At 37.2% G+C, this 19,546-nt stretch overlaps 1 pseudogene; it reads right to left on the reverse strand.

Moving 5' to 3' along the window:
- Positions 1 to 19,546, reverse strand: part of LOC126456903 (lysosomal alpha-mannosidase-like) — a 225,133-nt pseudogene that overhangs the window by 157,495 nt on the left and 48,092 nt on the right.

Here is a 19,546-nt window from a genome sequence, read left to right on the forward strand (position 1 = left end):
GAGTTGGTGGGGTCAGGAGGTTGATGGAGTCAGGTGAAAGGTTTTGTAGGGGGCCTAAGGTTCTGAGGATTCCTTGAAGCTCCACCTGGACATCAGGAATGGGATTACCTTGGAAAACTTTGTATGTAGTGTTGTCTGAAAGCTGACGCAGTCCCTCAGCCACATACTCCCGACGATCAAGTACCACGGTCATGGAACCCGTGTCCGCTGGATGAATGATGATGGATCGGTCAGCCATCAGATCACGGATAGCCTGGGCTTCAGCAGTGGTGATGTTGGGAGTAGGAATAAGGTTTTTTAAGAAGGATTGAGAGGCAAGGCTGGAAGTCAGAAATTCCTGGAAGGTTTGGAGAGGGTGATTTAGAGGAAGAGGAGGTGGGTCCTGCTGTGACGGAGGACGGAACTGTTCCAGGCAGGGTTCAATTTGGATAGTGTCTTGGGGAGTTGGATCATTAGGAGTAGGATTAGGATCATTTTTCATCGTGGGAAAGTGATATTTCCAGCAGAGAGTACGGGTGTAGGACAGTAAATCTTTGACAAGGGCTGTTTGGTTGAATCTGGGAGTAGGGCTGAAGGTGAGGCCCTTGGATAGGACAGAGGTTTCGGATTGGGAGAGAGGTTTGAAGGAAAGGTTAACTATTGAATTAGGGTGTTGTAGTTCCAGCTTGTGTTGATTGGAATTTTGAGGTTTTGCGGGGAGTGGAGCTGGAAGTGGGAGAATGAGTAGATGGGAGAGACTGGATCTGTGTACAATGAGAGGTGGTTGAGGTTTGCTGGATAGGTTGTGAAGGGTGAGTGAGTTGCCTTTCCGGAGGTGGGAAACCAGGAGATTGGATAGTTTTTTGAGGTGGAGGGTGGCATGCTGTTCTAATTTGCGGTTGACCTGTAGGAGGATGCTCTGAACAGCCGGTGTGGATGTGGGAGAGGAAAGATTGAGGACTTTTATTAAGGATAGGAGTTGACGGGTGTGTTCATTGGCTGAGTTGATGTGTAGGTGAAGGATCAGGTGGGTGAGGGCAACGGATTGTTCAGTTTGGAACTGGTATAGGGACTGATGGAAAGAAGGATTGCAGCCAGAGATGGGAACTTTAAGTGTGAGGCCTTTGGGGGTAATGCCAAATGTCAGACAAGCCTGAGAAAATAAAATATGGGAGTGTAATCTGGCTAGGGCGAAGGCATGTTTGCGGAGGGAATGTAAATAAAACTTAATGTGGTCGTTGTGGGGTTGTTGTGAGGGTGACATGGTATTAGAAGATGGAAAGTGTAACATGAGGCTGAAATGAAAATGAAAATAAAAATATATGGGGAGAGATAAAGGTGAACTAGAAAGCAACTGGAGATCTGGTGTGAAAAAAGGCGAAAAAGTGTTGGTTATAGCTGGGCTATGTTGATCCTGTGGTGAACTTGGGTTGGTAGACAACGATGTGCAAAAAGGTTAGGTTGTGTTGCCGCCGAAACACGTTAAAGGGCGGAGCAATTGGGGAAAATTTCGAAAAACTGCGTGTAAATGTATTAAAAGGAGTGGTTCTGTGGTGGCAGATTGTGAAAATGAGACTAACAATTGTCTGACGAGGAAATAATGACGTTAAAACCTGTGGAAAGCGGCTAAAAAAATCAGTGATGTGGGAAAAACGGAAATGGAGAAAAAGTGAAAGTTATTAGAACTAGCCGAAATGGTTGTTTAATAGGTGAAAGGAACTGTTTGTGAACTGGAAATGGTGGATTTTATAGCAGCGGTAGTGTTGAAAGTGGAAAAAAAATTTTTGTTGTTGTGGTTTGGAAGTGGGTTACGTATTATTGAGTAAATATAGGCGGGATAAAATTGTATGGTAGATTCGGTAAAGAGGAGAAGGTGAATGCAAAGTGAAACTACTTACAAAAACAGAAACAGAAAATAAGATGACAGGAAAGATTTTGAAATGCAACAGTGACAATAACAAACGTAATTGTTGGGTTCAAATTAATGATATGAATATAATAGAGTGAAAAATTCCACGTGGGAAAAAAATATCTAAAAACAAAGATGATGTGACTTACCAAACGAAAGTGCTGGCAGGTCAATAGTCACACAAATAAACACAAACATACACACAAAATTCAAGCTTTCGCAACAAATGGTTGCTTCATCAGGAAAGAGGGAAGGAGAGGGAAAGACGAAAGGATGTGGGTTTTAAGGGAGAGGGTAAGGAGTCATTCCAATCCCGGGAGCGGAAAGACTTACTTTCGGGGGAAAAAAGGACAGGTATAAACTCGCACACGCACATATCCATCCACACATACACAGACACAAGCAGACATTTGTAAAGGATAAAGAGTTTGGGCAGAGATGTCAGTCGAGGCAGAAGTACAGAGGCAAGATGTTGTTGAATGACAGGTGAGGTATGAGCGGCGGCAAATTGAAATTAGCAGAGATTGAGGCGTGGCGGATAACGAGAAGAGAGGATATACTGAAGGTCAAGTTCCCGTCTCTGGAGTTCTGACAGGTTGGTGTTAGTGGGAAGTATCCAGATAACCCGGACGGTGTAACACTGTGCCAAGATGTGCTGGCCATGCAAAAAGGCATGTTTAGCCACAGGGTGATCCTCATTACCAACAAACACTGTCTGCCTGTGTCCATTCATGCGAATGGACAGTTTGTTGCTGGTCATTACCACATAGAAAGCTTCACAGTGTAGGCAGGTCAGTTGGTAAATCACGTGGGTGCTTTCACACGTGGCTCTGCCTTTGATCGTGTACACCTTCTGGGTTACAGGACTGGCGTAGGTGGTGGTGGGAGGGTGCATGGGACAGGTTTTACACTGGGGGCAGTTACAAGGGTAGGAGCCAGAGGGTAGGGAAGGTGGTTTGGGGATTTCATAGGGATGAACTAAGAGGTTACGAAGGTTAGGTGGACGGTGGAAAGACACTCTTGGTGGAGTGGGGAGGATTTCATGAAAGATGGATCTCATTTCAGGGCAGGATTTGAGGAAGTCGTATCCCTAATGGAGAGCCACATTCAGAGTCTGATCCAGTCCCGGAAAGTATCCTGTCACAAGTGGGGCACTTTTGGGGTCCTTCTGTGTGTATGTGCGGATGGATATGCGTGTGTGTGGGTGTATACCTGTCCATTCCCGGGATTGGAATGACTATTTACCCTCTCTCTTAAAACCCACATCCTTTCGTCTTCCCCCCTCCTTTCCTCTTTCCTGATGAAGCAACCTTGTTTTGCGATAGCTCGAAATTTGTGTGTGTGTTTGTGTGTTTTTTATTGTCTCATACCAACATACCAATGCTTTCTTTTGGTAAGTTACAGCATCTTTGTTTTTAGATATATACATTGCTGTGGACTACAAATATCTACATTAATGCAACATCACATGTACAACTAGTACACTTAAATAAACAAGTAATTGACATAAATTGTTGTGTGTGTGTTTGTGTGTTTTTTATTTTTTCGTATCAACATACCAACGCTTTCGTTTTGTAAGTTACAGCATCTTTGTTTTTAGATACATACAGTGCTGTGGACTACAAATATCTACATTAATACAACATTATATGTACAACTAGTACACTTGAACAAACAAATAATTGACATAAATTGTTTATTAATTTAACATTATAAAATTCTGTTTCATTCTGAGAGGTATTCATTTACAGAGTAGAAACTGTGGTCCATCAGAAATGACTTCAGCTTTTTTTTTGAACAACTGTCGTGCTTTACCAACTTGATATTGTTAGGAAGGTGGTTATATAATTGTGTGCCTCTATGAAGGACACTCTTCTGGTAGGCTGAGGTTCTGTCATATGAGACATGAATGTTATTGCCATTTCTTATTGTGTAATTGTGCACAAAGCTGTTCAGCTGATAGGCATTGGAGGTTCTTAAATATTCTCTTACAAAGACTATTGTTTGAAATATATATAAGCATGGGAGGTTCAGTATCTTTAGATTAGGAAAAAGAGAGCCACATGAACCTTGCCTCTTTATGTTGCAGATGATTCTGATAGCTCGTTTCTGGGTTTTGAAAACAGATTGACTATAAGGTGCATTCCCCAAATTATTATTCCATATCGGATTGCTGACTGGAAATGTGTGTAATATGTCTGTATTACTATTTCTCTACTACAGCGTGTGCTTAGTATCCATAGCATGTAACAGATTGATTATAGCTTGGTTGTAAGAGCTTTAATGTGTGTATTCCACTTGAGTTCACTCAGCAGATATATTCCTAGGAACTTAACATCATCAACTAATTTTACAATTTTGTTGTTTATTTTCAATGTGTGTTCATTTTGTTGTATATAGTGGGATATATGAAAGTTCATGGCCATCATTTTCCCAGTGTTAATTACAAGCTTAATTTTTTCAAACCAGTGTGTTAGCTCCAGCAATGATGCAGCTGTAGTTAATTGAAGCACTTTTTGGTCTGAACTTGTAATCAAAATACTGGTATCATCTGCAAATAAAGGTTTCTGTTTGGCATGGACAGTGTCATTCAGGTCATAAATATACAAAAGAAAGAGGATAGGACCTAATGTTGATCCTTGTGGCACACCATATTTGATGGTAGTTTTTTCTGATGTAGTTTTTTCTATTGTTCTGGAAATGTTTTCAGTTATTGTGTCTTGTTTGAGAACAACTTTTTGTTGCCGGCTAGTAAGATATGATCTAATCCCTTCACTTGGAATACCTCTAATTCCCTTTCTTTCCAACTTACTTAATAGGATACCATGATCTGAAATGTCAAATGCTCTGGATACATTGAAGAATATTCCAGTAGTCATTTCCTTTCCATCTACAGCTTTTAGAATGAAGTGCAAATATTCATAGACTGTTGTGGTTGTGGATCTAGATTGCCTGAAGCCATGTGATGATTTGACAGCAATGAGTTTTTGTTAACAAACTCTAGCAACCTATTATAAAAGAGCTTCTCAAAAATCTTTGCAATCTATAGAAGATTTCGAAAGGTACCTGTGGAAAAGGAGTGATTAACAATATGCTTCAGAGGTTCTACAATATGATATCTTGTTTGGTTTATAATACAATCTGGAATCTCATCAAAACCACATGAAAGTTTCTTTAATGAGCTCATTGCCAGTATGAGCCCACTCTGTATGGCCTGCTCGAGAAACATAGACCCCATGGGAGGTTTACAGTTCTCAATGTAGTGCACATTAGTATTCTGAAAGTTGCTTTGGATAAGATCATTTGCAGATTTGCCAAAGTACTTATTCAAGATATTAGCTACAGATACTTGTTTGTTTTCCAGCTTTAAGTTAATATTTTTTGCCACTGGTTTTGTGTGTGTTTCAGATCTGATGATGTTCCAAGGGGCCTGTGTTTTGTTTTCTGATTTGCAGATACATTCATCATTTCCCTTTTTCTTTGCCTTTTTAATGACTCTGTGATAGATCTTACTGTATTCTTTGATATAATTTTGCATTTCTAATGATATATTATTTTGTTTTTTATATGAATGTAGAAATCTTTTCCTTGCACTGGAGATTTTTATGCCTTTAGCAATCCAACTTTTGTTTCTGGTTGGTTTTAATTTACATTGCTTTAATGGGAAGACTATGTCAAAATAGTACTTATATGATCCATGAAAGTTATCAAACATTCTATTTACATCTGTTTCAATGAACACTTCATCCCAAGTTTCTTGGTTTAATATGTTTCAAAAGTTTGCTATATCACTGAAATCCCTGCACTCAGTTATTTTAATGGGATATATTTTCTCTGAACATAATTCCACTGATAACAAGACAGCCCCATGTTCACTGTATCCCATCTTAACTGCTTCACTACTGTATGGAGAAAAGTTTTCTTGAATAAAAATTTCGTCTGGTGCAGTTTTACTATGCCTAGTGATTCTAGTTGGTGTATTTACTGCAGATTGGGGACCAGTCCTACAAGAGAGTGCAAGAATTCAAATACCTTTTCACTGAGAACTCATCATGTGAAGCAGAGATCAGTGCCAGAATACAAGCAGGAAACCGATCTTACCACAGCCTAGCTCAACTGCTTTGGTTCAGATATCTCTCCAGACAGTTCAAGATTCGACTGTACAAAACCCTGATCCAGCCTGTTGTTCTATATGGCTGTGAGACATGGAGCATCTGAAAACAGGACTTCCATAAGCTCCTTGTTTTTGAGAGAAAAGTGCTTTGGAAGATCTTCGGTCCAGTTCTGGATGCAGATACAGGGGACTGGAGGATCAGATACAACCAAGATCTTGAGGAATTATACCAGCAGCCCAACATAGCATGAACTGTCAAAGCCAAATGAATGCAGTGGGCTGGCCATGTGGCCCGGATGGGGGATCACAGATGGCCTCGGAAGCTCCTGGATTTCACACCTATGGGAAAGAGACCACCAGGGAGACCCAAGAAGTGTTGGAGGGATGGGCTCCATGAAGATTTAAACCAAGTGTCAATAGATGTGAATGGATGGCAGATAGCAGCAATGGACAGAATACAGTGGAGGATGAAACTTGTAGATGCGTGCGGTCCACTGCGCCTGATCACGTAGTAGTAGTAGCAGTAGTAGTAGTATTTACTGTGGGGATTTAGTTGAAACTCTCTGTCATATATAGTAATCCATCTTTGTAGTTTGAGGGTTTCAAAAAATCTATGTTGAAGTCTCCACATATGATTTTCTTTTTTTTCAGTTCTACAATATTTAACATCATTTCAAATTTACACAGGAACTCTTCTATGTCAGGGGATCTGTATATAGTTATAATAACTAGCTGAATGTCAGTAAGTTCAATAGCCACCATTCCAAAGACTTTTTCTTTATTCAGTGCAGAATATGTTTGGATTGCTTTGTATCTTAAATCCTGCTGTGCAAAGATAGCTATCCCTCCATGTTTACAATAAGACCTGCAAAATGAACTGACTAGGGAAAAACTAGGGATCTTTACTGTTTCTATTTGCAGTTCTTCTAGCCAATGTTCTGTTATGCAGATAACATCAACATTTAGGTCAGAGACAGTATTATTTCTAGTTCTTGCAATTCGTTAGTCAGAGACTGAACTTTATGATACATTATATTAAATGGCAGAAGGTTGAATTTAATTTGATTACTGCAGCTACTGCTTTTTGTCATTCCTGATGAACCACTCACCTCAAATAATATCCCGACCCTATTTATCTTGTGTTGTTCTTCTTTGCTTGGTTTTCTACTACAAAATCATTCAGGTGGGAAGGCAGTACTCTTTTCCTTCTGCCCTGCTCAATGGACACCGCTGCTGGTGTTGTTTCTTCTGTATTTATAAAAGAAGCTGGGACTTCTGCGCATGTATTCACAATGCTAGCATAACTTTTTCCTGTGTATCTTCCTTGAGAGGTATCTGATGTTGACACTGATTGTGTAGGCCTACTGTCAGCGTGGGAGCAATCTTCTGATGCTGTTCCTGTGGTATGGGATGCTTCACTGCACTTTGATTGACTATGATTAGCATTCTGTGAAACTGTTAGTACTGTCTGAGGTAGAGGAATGGTTGTTAAATCAGGTGTGCAATGAACACTTCTCAAAATTTCCATGATTTTTTTACTGAGAAATGATTTTCCCCTCCTATTGAAGTGCATGCCATGTTTGGTAAAGAATTCATGGTCCATGCCCCCTGTAGGGAGAAACAACGCGTTCTGAAAGACTTGGCAGATTTTGTAATACAATCTGTTGGCTTTCTGGATCTCTTTGTTCACACAGGAGAAATCTGGAAGGTCATGCCTTTGTGGAATTCCCACAGCAATCATTGTTTGCTTGTCCCATGATCTCAGTGTTTTCATTAAGCATCTATTGGCTTCTTTGAGTTCATTTTTGTACACGTTAGCACCTGCTATTATTATCGTGAATCATTCTTTATTGGAGCAATTCTTAACGACTTCAAACATAGGAGCTCCTGGTTTGATGATGCTGGTGGCATTTACACTGTGATCATTTCATAAAATGTTTGTGGTTCCTCTGCCATGACTGTCGTAATATATACTGATTTCATGTTTATTCCGCGGCTCTTTACATAGTGCTGCTTTGTCATTCTTTCTGTTCTTTATAAGGTTTGAATTACTTATACTAGGTATCAAAATTTTGTCACTATTAGTGGTGGTACATGATAGTTCATCAGTTTAAGCATAGGACAAAAATTTGAATTGCACACATTGTCTTGAGACAGGTCATTACTTCTCGATTTCACAGAGTTTTGTGTAATATAGCTTAATGAATCTTCAAGCATCTTGATGTAATTTCTGGTATCTTTTAATTCACTGAGCAGTGATTCTGACACAGAAAGTTCCACACATTCAATGCACATTTGAATTGCCATATAACACAGTCACATGTTATTTCCTTATTATTGGCTCGTGTGAAACATTCAGAGTGGTACCATTTCTGAAATGTTGAGCATATTCGGAGTCCTTTTATCACTTTTTCACTACATAAAAGACACTTGGTATGGATAAAATTATCGTTAAGTGCAGCGCATTTTACCACGGCCTATATACCTTCCACCATCCTGAAAATCATCTGTGTACACTATATAATTTTGTGTATTACCTAAGTAGACATTTTCCAATTCTATCTATTTTTAAGTGAATTTTCAACCAGAAGTGGTATGTAAATTTCAGACAAACCCACGATCTGGGGAGGATATTTTCATTTTTATGCTTTAAGTGTTAGTTACATGACATGTTCCATGGACACTCACCGTAGGGAATTACTTGTTAAAAGTAAAGAGACATTGACCCTGTCATAGCTCCAGCTCAATGATATGGAACAGTTGTTTCATTTTATTCTTGACTTCTCTTGTTCAGTTTAAACCCTAACAGTACCTGGTCACTACCTGGGATTTAGGTGCTAATAATGTTCACAGGTACAGAAAATTCAGCACTGTGAGCAACATTTTTGCTACTGTTCCTAGACCACATATAATCAAAATGTCTATACTTTATTTTATCCATTATTTTGAGACTGTGTAAAAATATGAAGTGTGTCATTTTAATCCTGTCTAATAATTGATGGAATTCTCATACTGTGTAACCTATTGGAAGCAAGAAGCATTAATTGTAGTATAAAGTAACATAACTTCAATTTCCAGAATTAAACCCTTGCAATTAGTTTTCAAATTTATGTTGGAAGTTCAGTAGTTTTATAATAAGAATGGGCATTACTCTCCAGACTAATTAGTTTCATGCCATTACTTTACTAAAGATATTTTGAGTGACCTGTGTTTTCTGTTAAAAGTTGAAACGTTGTTAAGACAGGTGTATTGTTAGCTCAACAAATAAGGTAATGCCTCCAATGCATATTGTAACACCTGTCAGCCAGTGATGCAGACAAATGATCCTAACCACCATTTATGGTATCCAACGGATGCTAGAAACACTGCTTCAACACTCTAGTCCCTCTGCCATGGAGCTCTGTGACCCATACACACCATCCATCTATTCATCTATAAGTTTGTCACCTCAGGGGTGATAATTCAGTCATGTGAAATATAAAGCAAAATTTTTGTGACACCTAATATAAATATCAATTCAAAGGTTTTAAGTATTTGTAACCCCAATCAGTAAGCCCCCTCATAATTACTTTGAAATGTAACTCAGTATCTGCCACTGTATCCCCTCCCACCCTCCCCCACCCCTCACCCCATGCTCAAGTGCAATTGTTGCTTCCATGGAAGAGGGAAGGGCTGTACAGGACACCATGCAGTTGGAGTGTTAACAGGAGTAATTTATTGACAAGTTCTTACCAACTTAAAATTTTCTTCTACATTCAGGGCTATCATCTGTACTCGGTATAATTTCCTATGGCCTACAAGCCAGAATGGGCCTCTATTTCAGGCTAGATGCTGTGAGTTTCAGTTAGAGTTTCTGACAGGCCATACTTTGGCGTGTCTGTGGCACTCAGTAAGACACATGGGAGAAATGTTAAAAGTGGTGCCATGAGACGTAAGCAGAGTGTGAACTGAAGAGGCTTCACATACTCTGCTCCCAGCCTGCAACCTCACAGTACACACCTCTCCTCTCTGTTCTTCTGCTATTTGTCTATTTTTTGGACTGCAGTCCATCTTAGATTGGTGATATATACTGTCCCTAGGGTTTGCCCCTTGTATGCCATTTGTTAAATATGAGATGTATTTAAAAAGCAATGCAACATATTTTTTTTCTAAAAGCAGATAGGTTTTATTCAGGATTCCAATATACCATATTATTCCCGACTCTTTTGGCCACAGACCCCTATTTTTTAACATAATGTTTATTAAATGCAATGCAAACGGCCTGGCACTTACTGGGAGGGCTTGAATGTCTGCAACATACCACCCTACTGGTCAATGGCAGAGCCAATGGCTTGCTGCCCCACCATCCACATACTGCTTCCCATGGAGTATGTCCTTCACTGGGTGGAGTACACAAGCTGGAAAATCTTGGCATTAGGGGAACAGCTAACAACTGGCTCAGCTGTTATCTTAAGAACAGGGAACAATATGTGGAAACAGATCAAGAAAGGGACAATTTCATTAGAAAATATAATTCCAAGCTACTGATTGTTAATATGGAGTGCCACAAGGATCAGTAATTGGTCCTGTTCTGTTCTTACTCTATGTAAATGACCTAAACATAAGCAATGACAGCAGTAAAATATTTCAATTTGCTGATGATACAAGTGTTCTATTTACAGGGAACTCAGAAGAAACTCTTGTAAAAAACATAAAAGAAGCCACTGACAGGCTAACATGTTACTTTGATGACAATGACTTAATAATAAACACTGAAAAAACTGTAGGTATGGATATTCACACAGCACAAACAAAAACTCTGAAATCACCCAATCTAGAGCTATATGGACGGACAATTGCCAAAACAGCCTGTACCAAATTTCTTGGACTTCATCTACAAGGCAACTTGAAATGGAAAGCACATATTGAGCAAGTGAACAAAAAATTAAGTACTTCTTGTTTTGTGTTACATACGTTAAAAAATTGTACCAGGTACAACACCCTTCAGTGTGTATATTATGCAGCTATACGCTCTCACCTGGGGAAATTCTGGAGATGCCATCAAAACATTCAAAATTTAAAAAAATGTATATAAGAATAATGAAAAGGGTAGATAATTGAAAATTCCATTGTTTCAAAAAAGGATGATCATGCCACTTTCTTGCATATATATACTTGAAAATATAATGTATTTAAAGCAAAACTTACATTCATTCATTCATTCATTTATTGGTCCATTTGATTCATTACATACTTAAACAGTACATTGAATATAGGACAAGTCAAAATTGTGAAAGGAGCAGAAACACACACACACACACACACACACACACACACACACAAAGAGAGAGAGAGAGAGAGCATGAAAAAATTAATTACAGATAACAATCATAAATTACAAGTGACAAATACAGCAATTTGAATTTAACCATTATTACATAATCATTGTTTACAAGGCTATTTTTTGTAATTTAAAAATTCTTTTACAGAGTAAAAACATTTTTCCATTAGAAATGACTTAAGATTATGTTTAAAAAAAAATTATGTTTCTGTGATTTTAAATCACTACGTAGGCTTTTATATAGCTGAACTGTTATCTGTGATACACTTTTTTGGTACAGTGCTGTTCTACACTGTGACATGTGGATATTATTTGTGTTTCTTGCGTTGTGACTGTGTATATGCTTATTTTGTCAAAGATGTCCAGTTTGGTTTAAAAGATACTCATTTGCGAACAGGAAACACTCATATATGTAAAGGCTCAATAGGCTCGTTATTTTCATCTGGATGAAATGTGGTCTACATGTTTCCAGTTTTCTTAGGTTGCAGATAGCCCTGATTGCTCTTTTCTGCATCCTAAAAATCTTTATGCTGGTGGCTGAATTTCTCCAGAAGATTAGCCCATATCGAAGTAGTACATGGAAGTATGCATAATACACCTCAATAACTGTTGACTTGCTTGCACTTTTATTTGACACACACAGAGCATAACAAGGTTTTGAAAGTTTTTTCTCAAGTTCTTTTATATGACAGTCCCATTTTAAATTATCTTGTACCCATAGGCCTAGTACCTTAGTGTCAGTAACCAAGTTCAGTAATGTATTTTCAAGGTATGGTACTGTAACAAAGTTTTGCACATGGGGAGAAGAGTGGAAATTCATAAAGACAGTTTTTTCTTTATTTATTATTATTTTATTTTTTTGAAACCAGCTAGTAATTTGGGACATTACAATATCTATTGCTACTTCCAATGAGATTTTGTCAGCAGCTGTTATCAATATGCTGGTGTCATCAGCAAATAAGATTAGTTTTCCCAATTTAATAAAGTCATTTATATCATCATTATAAAGGAGGAACAGTAGAGGTTCTAGGACAGAACTTTGTGGCACTCCGTACTTTATTTTTGATTTACTGGAGACATGTGTTGTTGTGATAACATTTCCTTGTACTGAAATGTCACCATGCCTTAAAACCACCACTTGCTGCCTGTTTTCTAGGTAAGATCTTATCCACTGATTTGGGATTCCTCGGACACCATTTTGATCTAATTTGTGAATGAGGAAGTCATGGTCAATTATGTTGAAAGCTTTTGAAAGGTCCAGAAAGATACCAGTAGCATCTTTTCTGTCATCCAGTGCTTTAAGCACAGCTTCTATGTACTCATACATTGCTGTTGTTGTAGACTTTGATTTACTGAATCCATGTTGATTTGCTGAGAGTAATGAATTTTTTGTAATGTAGCTTAGTAGTCTATTGTAGAAAATTTTCTCAAATATTTTGGAGAAAACAATGAGTTGGGATACTGGACAATAATTATGTACATTTTCAGAGTCCCCTTTTTTTGAACAGTGGAGTTACTTTAGCTGTTTTTAGGCTATTGGGAAAGATGCCAGTTGATAAGGAGTTGTTTAATATATATATTACAGGTTTTAATACATTATCAGATGACTTTTTTAAAGACATAGTCTGGCACACCTTCCACTCCACATGAATATTTGTTTTTGAGTGACCTTGTTATTTGTTTCAACTCTGTTTCCATGACTGTTTGAAGGAACATAGACTTCACACTAGCATTTAAATAATTTGGTAGGCATGTAGGTCCATCGTCATACCAATTTTCGAATAACTGCTTCTCTATATTAGTAAAGTACATGTTAAACTTTTCATCTACCTCTTTTGGATCTGATTGTCTGTTATTTTCAATTTGAAGAGAGATATTTTGTGAAGTTGTCTGTTCTGTACCAGTTTCTGCTTTAATAACCTTCCATACAGCTTTCATTTTATTGTTTGCATTTGAGATGTACTCATCATTTTTTTGTTTTTTGGCTTCTTTTATTACCTTGCTGAATATTTCGTTGTATTTTTTCACATAATTTCTGAATTCTGGAGTAGTATTTCTGTGCTTAATAAGACAGTGAAGAATTTTTTTCTTTCTGCTGGAAGTTATAATGCCTTTCATTACCCAACATTTATTTTTTACTATCTTAATCCTCCTTTCTTTCATTGGAAATGCTATATGAAAGTAGTGAAGGTATACATTGTGGAAACTGTCAAACATGCTATTTACTTCAGTTTTACTAAAGACATCGCCCCATGTTTCCCTTGACAGCATAAAATTAAGCACTCTAATGTTGTCATCACTGAAGTCTCTTTGTTCAACTATTTTAGCTTTTGGTCCACACTTAGTGTCTGATTTCAGTTCAATAGACAGGAGCTGAGCTTCATGGTCACTGTAACCCATATTTACAACATTAGTGCTATAATTTAGGTCACATAGTCTTATAAAAACTTGGTCAACTGCAGTTTTACTATCGGCACTAATTCTAGTTGGAGAATTGACTGTGTGTTTGAAACCAAAACTATTGACTATATTTAACATTTCAATTCTATGATTTGAATCTTGTAAAAAATCTACATTTACATCTCCACAAATAACAACTTTCTTTCTCTCACGCTTTATAAAATTTAGCAGCCTTTCAAAATTTTTAATGAAAATTTTCCAGTCCCCAGACCTATATAGTGTTACAACCAAAATATTAACATCTGTCAAATCAACAACATACAGCTCAAAGGCTTGTCTCTTGCCAAGCTTTGAAAATTTTCTACTGCAGTAAATTTTAAATAATCTTTTACAAAACTAGCTGCTCCACCACATTTACTATTGCTTCTACAATAATAACTGGCAAACTTGTTACCCGGAATCACAGTTGACATAATCTGGTCTTTGTCTAACCAGTGTTCAGTTACAAATAGAATATTAATTTTTAGTTCAAGATTTACTACTTCAAAAAGACCACTCATCACTCAAAATCACACAATACACAGCTATGATACAAGACATAAATTGTACGTACATGTTCAAAGTCCCAACACAAAATTATTTCAAAATGGCCTTATCCATCCTAGTATCTAACAATACAATGCCTTACCAGATACCATTAAACACATACAAAATATTGGTCACTTCAAATCTAAATTGAAGTCGTACTTGGTTGATCACTGCTTTTACACAGTAAAAATTTTTCTGTGTTAACCCAAAGTAGTCTCATTCAGAAGAACATTTGTATTTTAACTCTCTGTATATAGTGTAACAACATTTATTTTAAGTATTCATCATTAATTGATATATTAATGTGTGCTATTATGTACAAATATAGTAGAGGGAAACATTCCACGTGGGAAAAATATATCTAAAAACAAAGATGATGTAACCTACCAAACGAAAGTGTTGGTATGTTGATAGACACACAAACAAACACAAACACACACACAAAATTCAAGCTTTTGCAACCCACGGTTGCTTCATCAGGAAAGAGGGAAGGAGAGGGAAAGACGAAAGGATGTGGGTTTTAAGGGAGAGGGTAAGGAGGCCTTTACAAACGTCTGCTTGTGTCTGTGTATGTGCGGATGGATGTGTGTGTGTGTGTGTGTGTGTGTGTGTGTGTGTGTGTGCGAGTGCATACCTGTCCTTTTTTCCCCCAAAGGCAAGTCTTTCCGCTCCCGGGATTGGAATGACTCCTTACCCTCTCCCTTAAAACCCACATCCTTTCGTCTTTCCCTCTCCTTCCCTCTTTCCTGATGAAGAAACCATGGGTTGCGAAAGCTTGAATTTTCTGTGTGTTTTTGTGTTTGTTTGTGTGTCTATCAACATACCAATGCTTTCGTTTATTATGAATAAAAGCATATTGTATGTAAAACGGTTAATATTAACATAAAAATCCAAATATCTCTTGCACATTGTGCAGCTGTAGATGAAAATGGATCAATATATCAAAATCAATAAATCAGTCCATCCTTCATTGGGTCAAAAAGATAGAAGTATAAAGGTGTGAGATCTTGGCTGGTCTGGGCTATGCTGTAGGATGGATCCTAGTGGGCACACTCCAACTTGTGGATGAATGTGTCAGCTCTACCAACAGTCGCTCAGATGTGCAGTGAGATGTTTATAGATTTTTCTAATTCCCCTTTTATCCTTTCAACACAGAATTTTTGTTCCATAATGACTTAAGGGTGCGGCCACCCTCTGACATTTTTTTTTTTTTTTTTTTTTTTTTTTTAAAGTAACATCCTGTGCACATTTTTAATTTATATTAATTCTTTCTAGAAGTTTTAGCTGCAAAGTTCCTTATCTGACATTTCAAACTTCAGGTTCCCCTCACATTGTCTTGTAATACAACATTTTCATTATTACAGTTTACACCAGATGGTGGAACTCAGAGTGTTCCAAAAGTGGTCATGTCTACAATAAAAGATTGAGGATTAAGCAACTATTGTGTAGTTTCCTTGTTTTAAAAAATGTAGGTAAATACTGTTAAGGTGGTTACTTTGGAAAAGAACATAGCTAATTTCCTTCCTCATCTTCATCCAAACCAAACTTATGCTGCACCTGTAGTGACCTGGTTATTGATAGGATGTAAACTTTAATCTTTCTTACTTACCAGAAACACTATGAGTAACACTGAAGTAAATATCTAAACTAAACAGAATGCAATGATATTTTCATAAAACAACAATGAGAAATTTTTCTCTCTTTGGAAGGAGATGAAACTAGGCTAAACTCTGGAGATCAGCGCTAGAAGTAAGGCAATTTTGTACTGCATAACTGATTTCAGAATAAGTGGAAATATGAACCAACAGACAGAATGAGAATATACTTCTTAAGCTAATACATGAGCAATGACATAAATGACACTGGAAGACCTCAGGAAAGATGAGAGTAGCTCTCTGGACAAAACTGTAACAGGTATTTTGCCTATACCTTGAAGTAAAGGATTAGAATCATATTCTGTTTAATTACCTATGCATGTTTTCTTTTGAATATGTTACAGTATCACACAACATGTATGCTACATCTCTTAGGTCTCTGGTGTAAAATTATATGGACACCTCACATTAAGATAAACTTTATAAATTTGCTTGGTCCTCTAGTGCCTATGAATCTCATTTTTAACATTCAGTAAGACTATAAGAGACTTAATTGGATATGACTGAAAATATGCCCAGGAAAATGATAAAATGTAGAACTTGAGAACAGTAAAATGATGGAAGCAGAAAAATCCTGACAGAGTAAATAATAAATAGCTTTTGGATGTAAAAATAGTTCTGGTAATTAAATGCAAAATAGAAATTGTCTTGTTGAGTGAAAGAACTAAATGGATACACTTACCTCAAACCCCATGTAAACTGATCTATTATTGACTGATAGTGTGTAGCTGCTTCATCATTCATGCTCCAAGCCCCACCAACAATCTCCAACTGCCCAGAGTTGATAAGATCTATCAGTTGCTGTTGCTTAACTTCATCATGATCCAGCCACCACTTCCATAAAAAAGCAGTTTCAACATAAATAAACCTGAAAAAATTGAACATTAAGGACAGACTTACATATAATGACAATAACTAATATATTAGCAGTACATCATATAAGGATGACATGATTTCCAACTATGGTTGGTAGAGGCTATATCTTTAGTGACAATCTAGGTGAATGATATGCTCAATTACCCCAGAGAGAGGCACTAAAATAAAGATATATAATGATATACCAAGAAAAAGGATTATTCTTGAAATTCTGCAAGGAGTTAATAAATATATGTCATCTCTGATTTCACAAAATAGCAAAGACAGTAACATGACACATATTCGCAAATATCACACTCTGCCCTTGCACCATTCACACATGAATTATGTGACAGAAAGAAGTGGCTAATGATACTGATTCACTATGTGTCATCCATTAAATACTGCATAGGAAACTATACATTACTTACCATATAGATAATAGACTAAGTTGCAGACAGGCACAATTAAAAGACACTTACATATAAGCTTTTGGCCATAGCCTTCTTCAGAAATAGAGAGACAAATACCACCCATTCATACAATTAAACACACTTGATGCACACATGACTGCCAATGCCAGCAGTTTGGGCCAGAAAACACCCATCACATATTATCGCAGCAGCAATCCGGAGGGGGTGGGGAAAGGGAAGAGAAAGGAAAGGGGAAGAGAGAGCAATGTACTAGTTGGGGAACAGAGGAGCACTGTTTGGCGGAGTTTACAGGGACTAGAATGCCAACAAGTGCAGTGTCAGGTTGTGAGACAGGGAGCTAGGGAAAAAGAGCAAAAATGGAGAGAAGCAGGGAAAGATAGATGGGTGCACTGGCACAGGGTGGAAAGCGAAGTGTGAAGGAGAAGGGAATAGGGAGGAGGTGGTACGACAGAGTGGGTGTAAACTGCTGGTTGTGGGTGGTGGACAGAATTTTACAATAGGTTGTGACCAGGATAGTTAGAGGAGTCCATGTTGTTGAGAAAAAATTTCGTTACTGAGTAAATGTACTGTGAAGCAGTTGTAAGAATTCCTAACCTTTTAAACAGATGCCTACCAGATGTGCGACTATGAACCCCACACATTTTTCTCACTATTTTCTCTTGAGCAGTGAATATCTTTTGCCTAAGTGTTGAGTTGCCCTAGAATATTATTCTGTATGACATCAGAGAGTGGAAGTATGCAATGTATGTTAGCTTACTAATTTCTACATCCTCAAAATTGGCAATTATTCTGATTGCAAAAGTTGCTGAACCTAGTCGCTTTAGGAGATCAAAAATATGAATTTTCCAATTAAGATTCTCATTTATACGTACACCCAAAAATTTAGTATGCTCTACTCTGGCTACTGACTTCTTTTGATGTGTTATGTTTATTGAAGGAATTACACTTTTTGCAGCAGAAAATTGAATGTACTGTGTTTTTTCAATGTTCAGAGCTAGCCGATTCACATAAAACCAATTAATAACTTTTCGAAAGACCTTATTTGTATCACTTTCTATCAGACTTTCTTTTTCTGGATTAATAATTATGCTTGTATCACCACCAAACAGCATCAGTTCAGCATCTTGTTTCACATAAGAAGGGAGGTCATTCACATATATCAAGAACAGGAGGGGACCCATGATCGAACCTTGTGGAACACCTAATGTAATTTCACCTCAGTTAGATGAAGTGGCAAACTCCTTTGCATCACTTGAAGCAAATAAAGAGACTTTTTGCTCCCTATTGTGTAGATATGACTTAAACCACTCATATAACATAACGTCATGGTTCACACAATCAAATGCTTTGGATAAGACACAGAATATTCCTACTGGTGACATTTTACTATTTAAAGACTCTATTATGTGGACATGAAATTGTATATTGCTGTCTCTGTGGAACAGCATTTCTGAAATCCAAACTGTGATTTGCTAAGTATCCCATTACTGTTGAGATGGCTAACCACTCTGAGTTCATTACTTTCTCAAAGATTTTTGAAAATGCTGTAAGCAAGGATACTGGCCAGTAATTATTGACATCTGTGGTTTCCCCCTTTTTGTAGAGGGGCCCGACAATGGCATATTTTAACCTGTCTGGAAAAATACCCTGAGTCAGTGATGCATTACATATGTGACTCAAAACATCAGCTGTAATTGATCCACATTGTTTTAATAACTTGTTAGAGATGTCATCTACACCAACAGAACATTTATTTTTCAAAGATTTAATAATTTCACAAGAGGCTGTTAGATGAAACTTAATCTAACTAAAATTTTTCAAAACTGACTCTTCCAAGTACTGCCTGGCTTTTTCTTTTGAACTATTTTCACCAATTTTTTCTCCTACACTTAAGAAGTGATTGTTAAATACATTGGCTGCCTGTGTACTGTTGCTTAAGATGGTCTCATTCTCTTTAACAGTAATACTACCTACCCCAGTGATTACTTTTCCTGTCTCCCTTCTAACAACATTCCATATTGATTTGATTTTATTGCTGGAGTTGTTAATTTCTTCTCTAACATACATATTTTTTGATTTCCTTACAACTTTTCTCAGTGTGTTATAATAATTTTTATAGTGTAAAAGTACTTCTACATCTTTACTAGTTCTTGCTGTCTCATACAGTTTTCTTTTTCTTTCTGAAGACACTTTAATACCTGTAGTAATCCAAGATTTCTTTGAAAAGTGTGTGGTGTTACATCTAGTAATTTTCTTTGGAAAACAATGTTCAAGAAGGGATATAAATTTATC

Source organism: Schistocerca serialis, chromosome 1, assembly GCF_023864345.2.
Source record: "Schistocerca serialis cubense isolate TAMUIC-IGC-003099 chromosome 1, iqSchSeri2.2, whole genome shotgun sequence".
In the NCBI taxonomy this organism is placed as follows: domain Eukaryota; kingdom Metazoa; phylum Arthropoda; class Insecta; order Orthoptera; family Acrididae; genus Schistocerca; species Schistocerca serialis.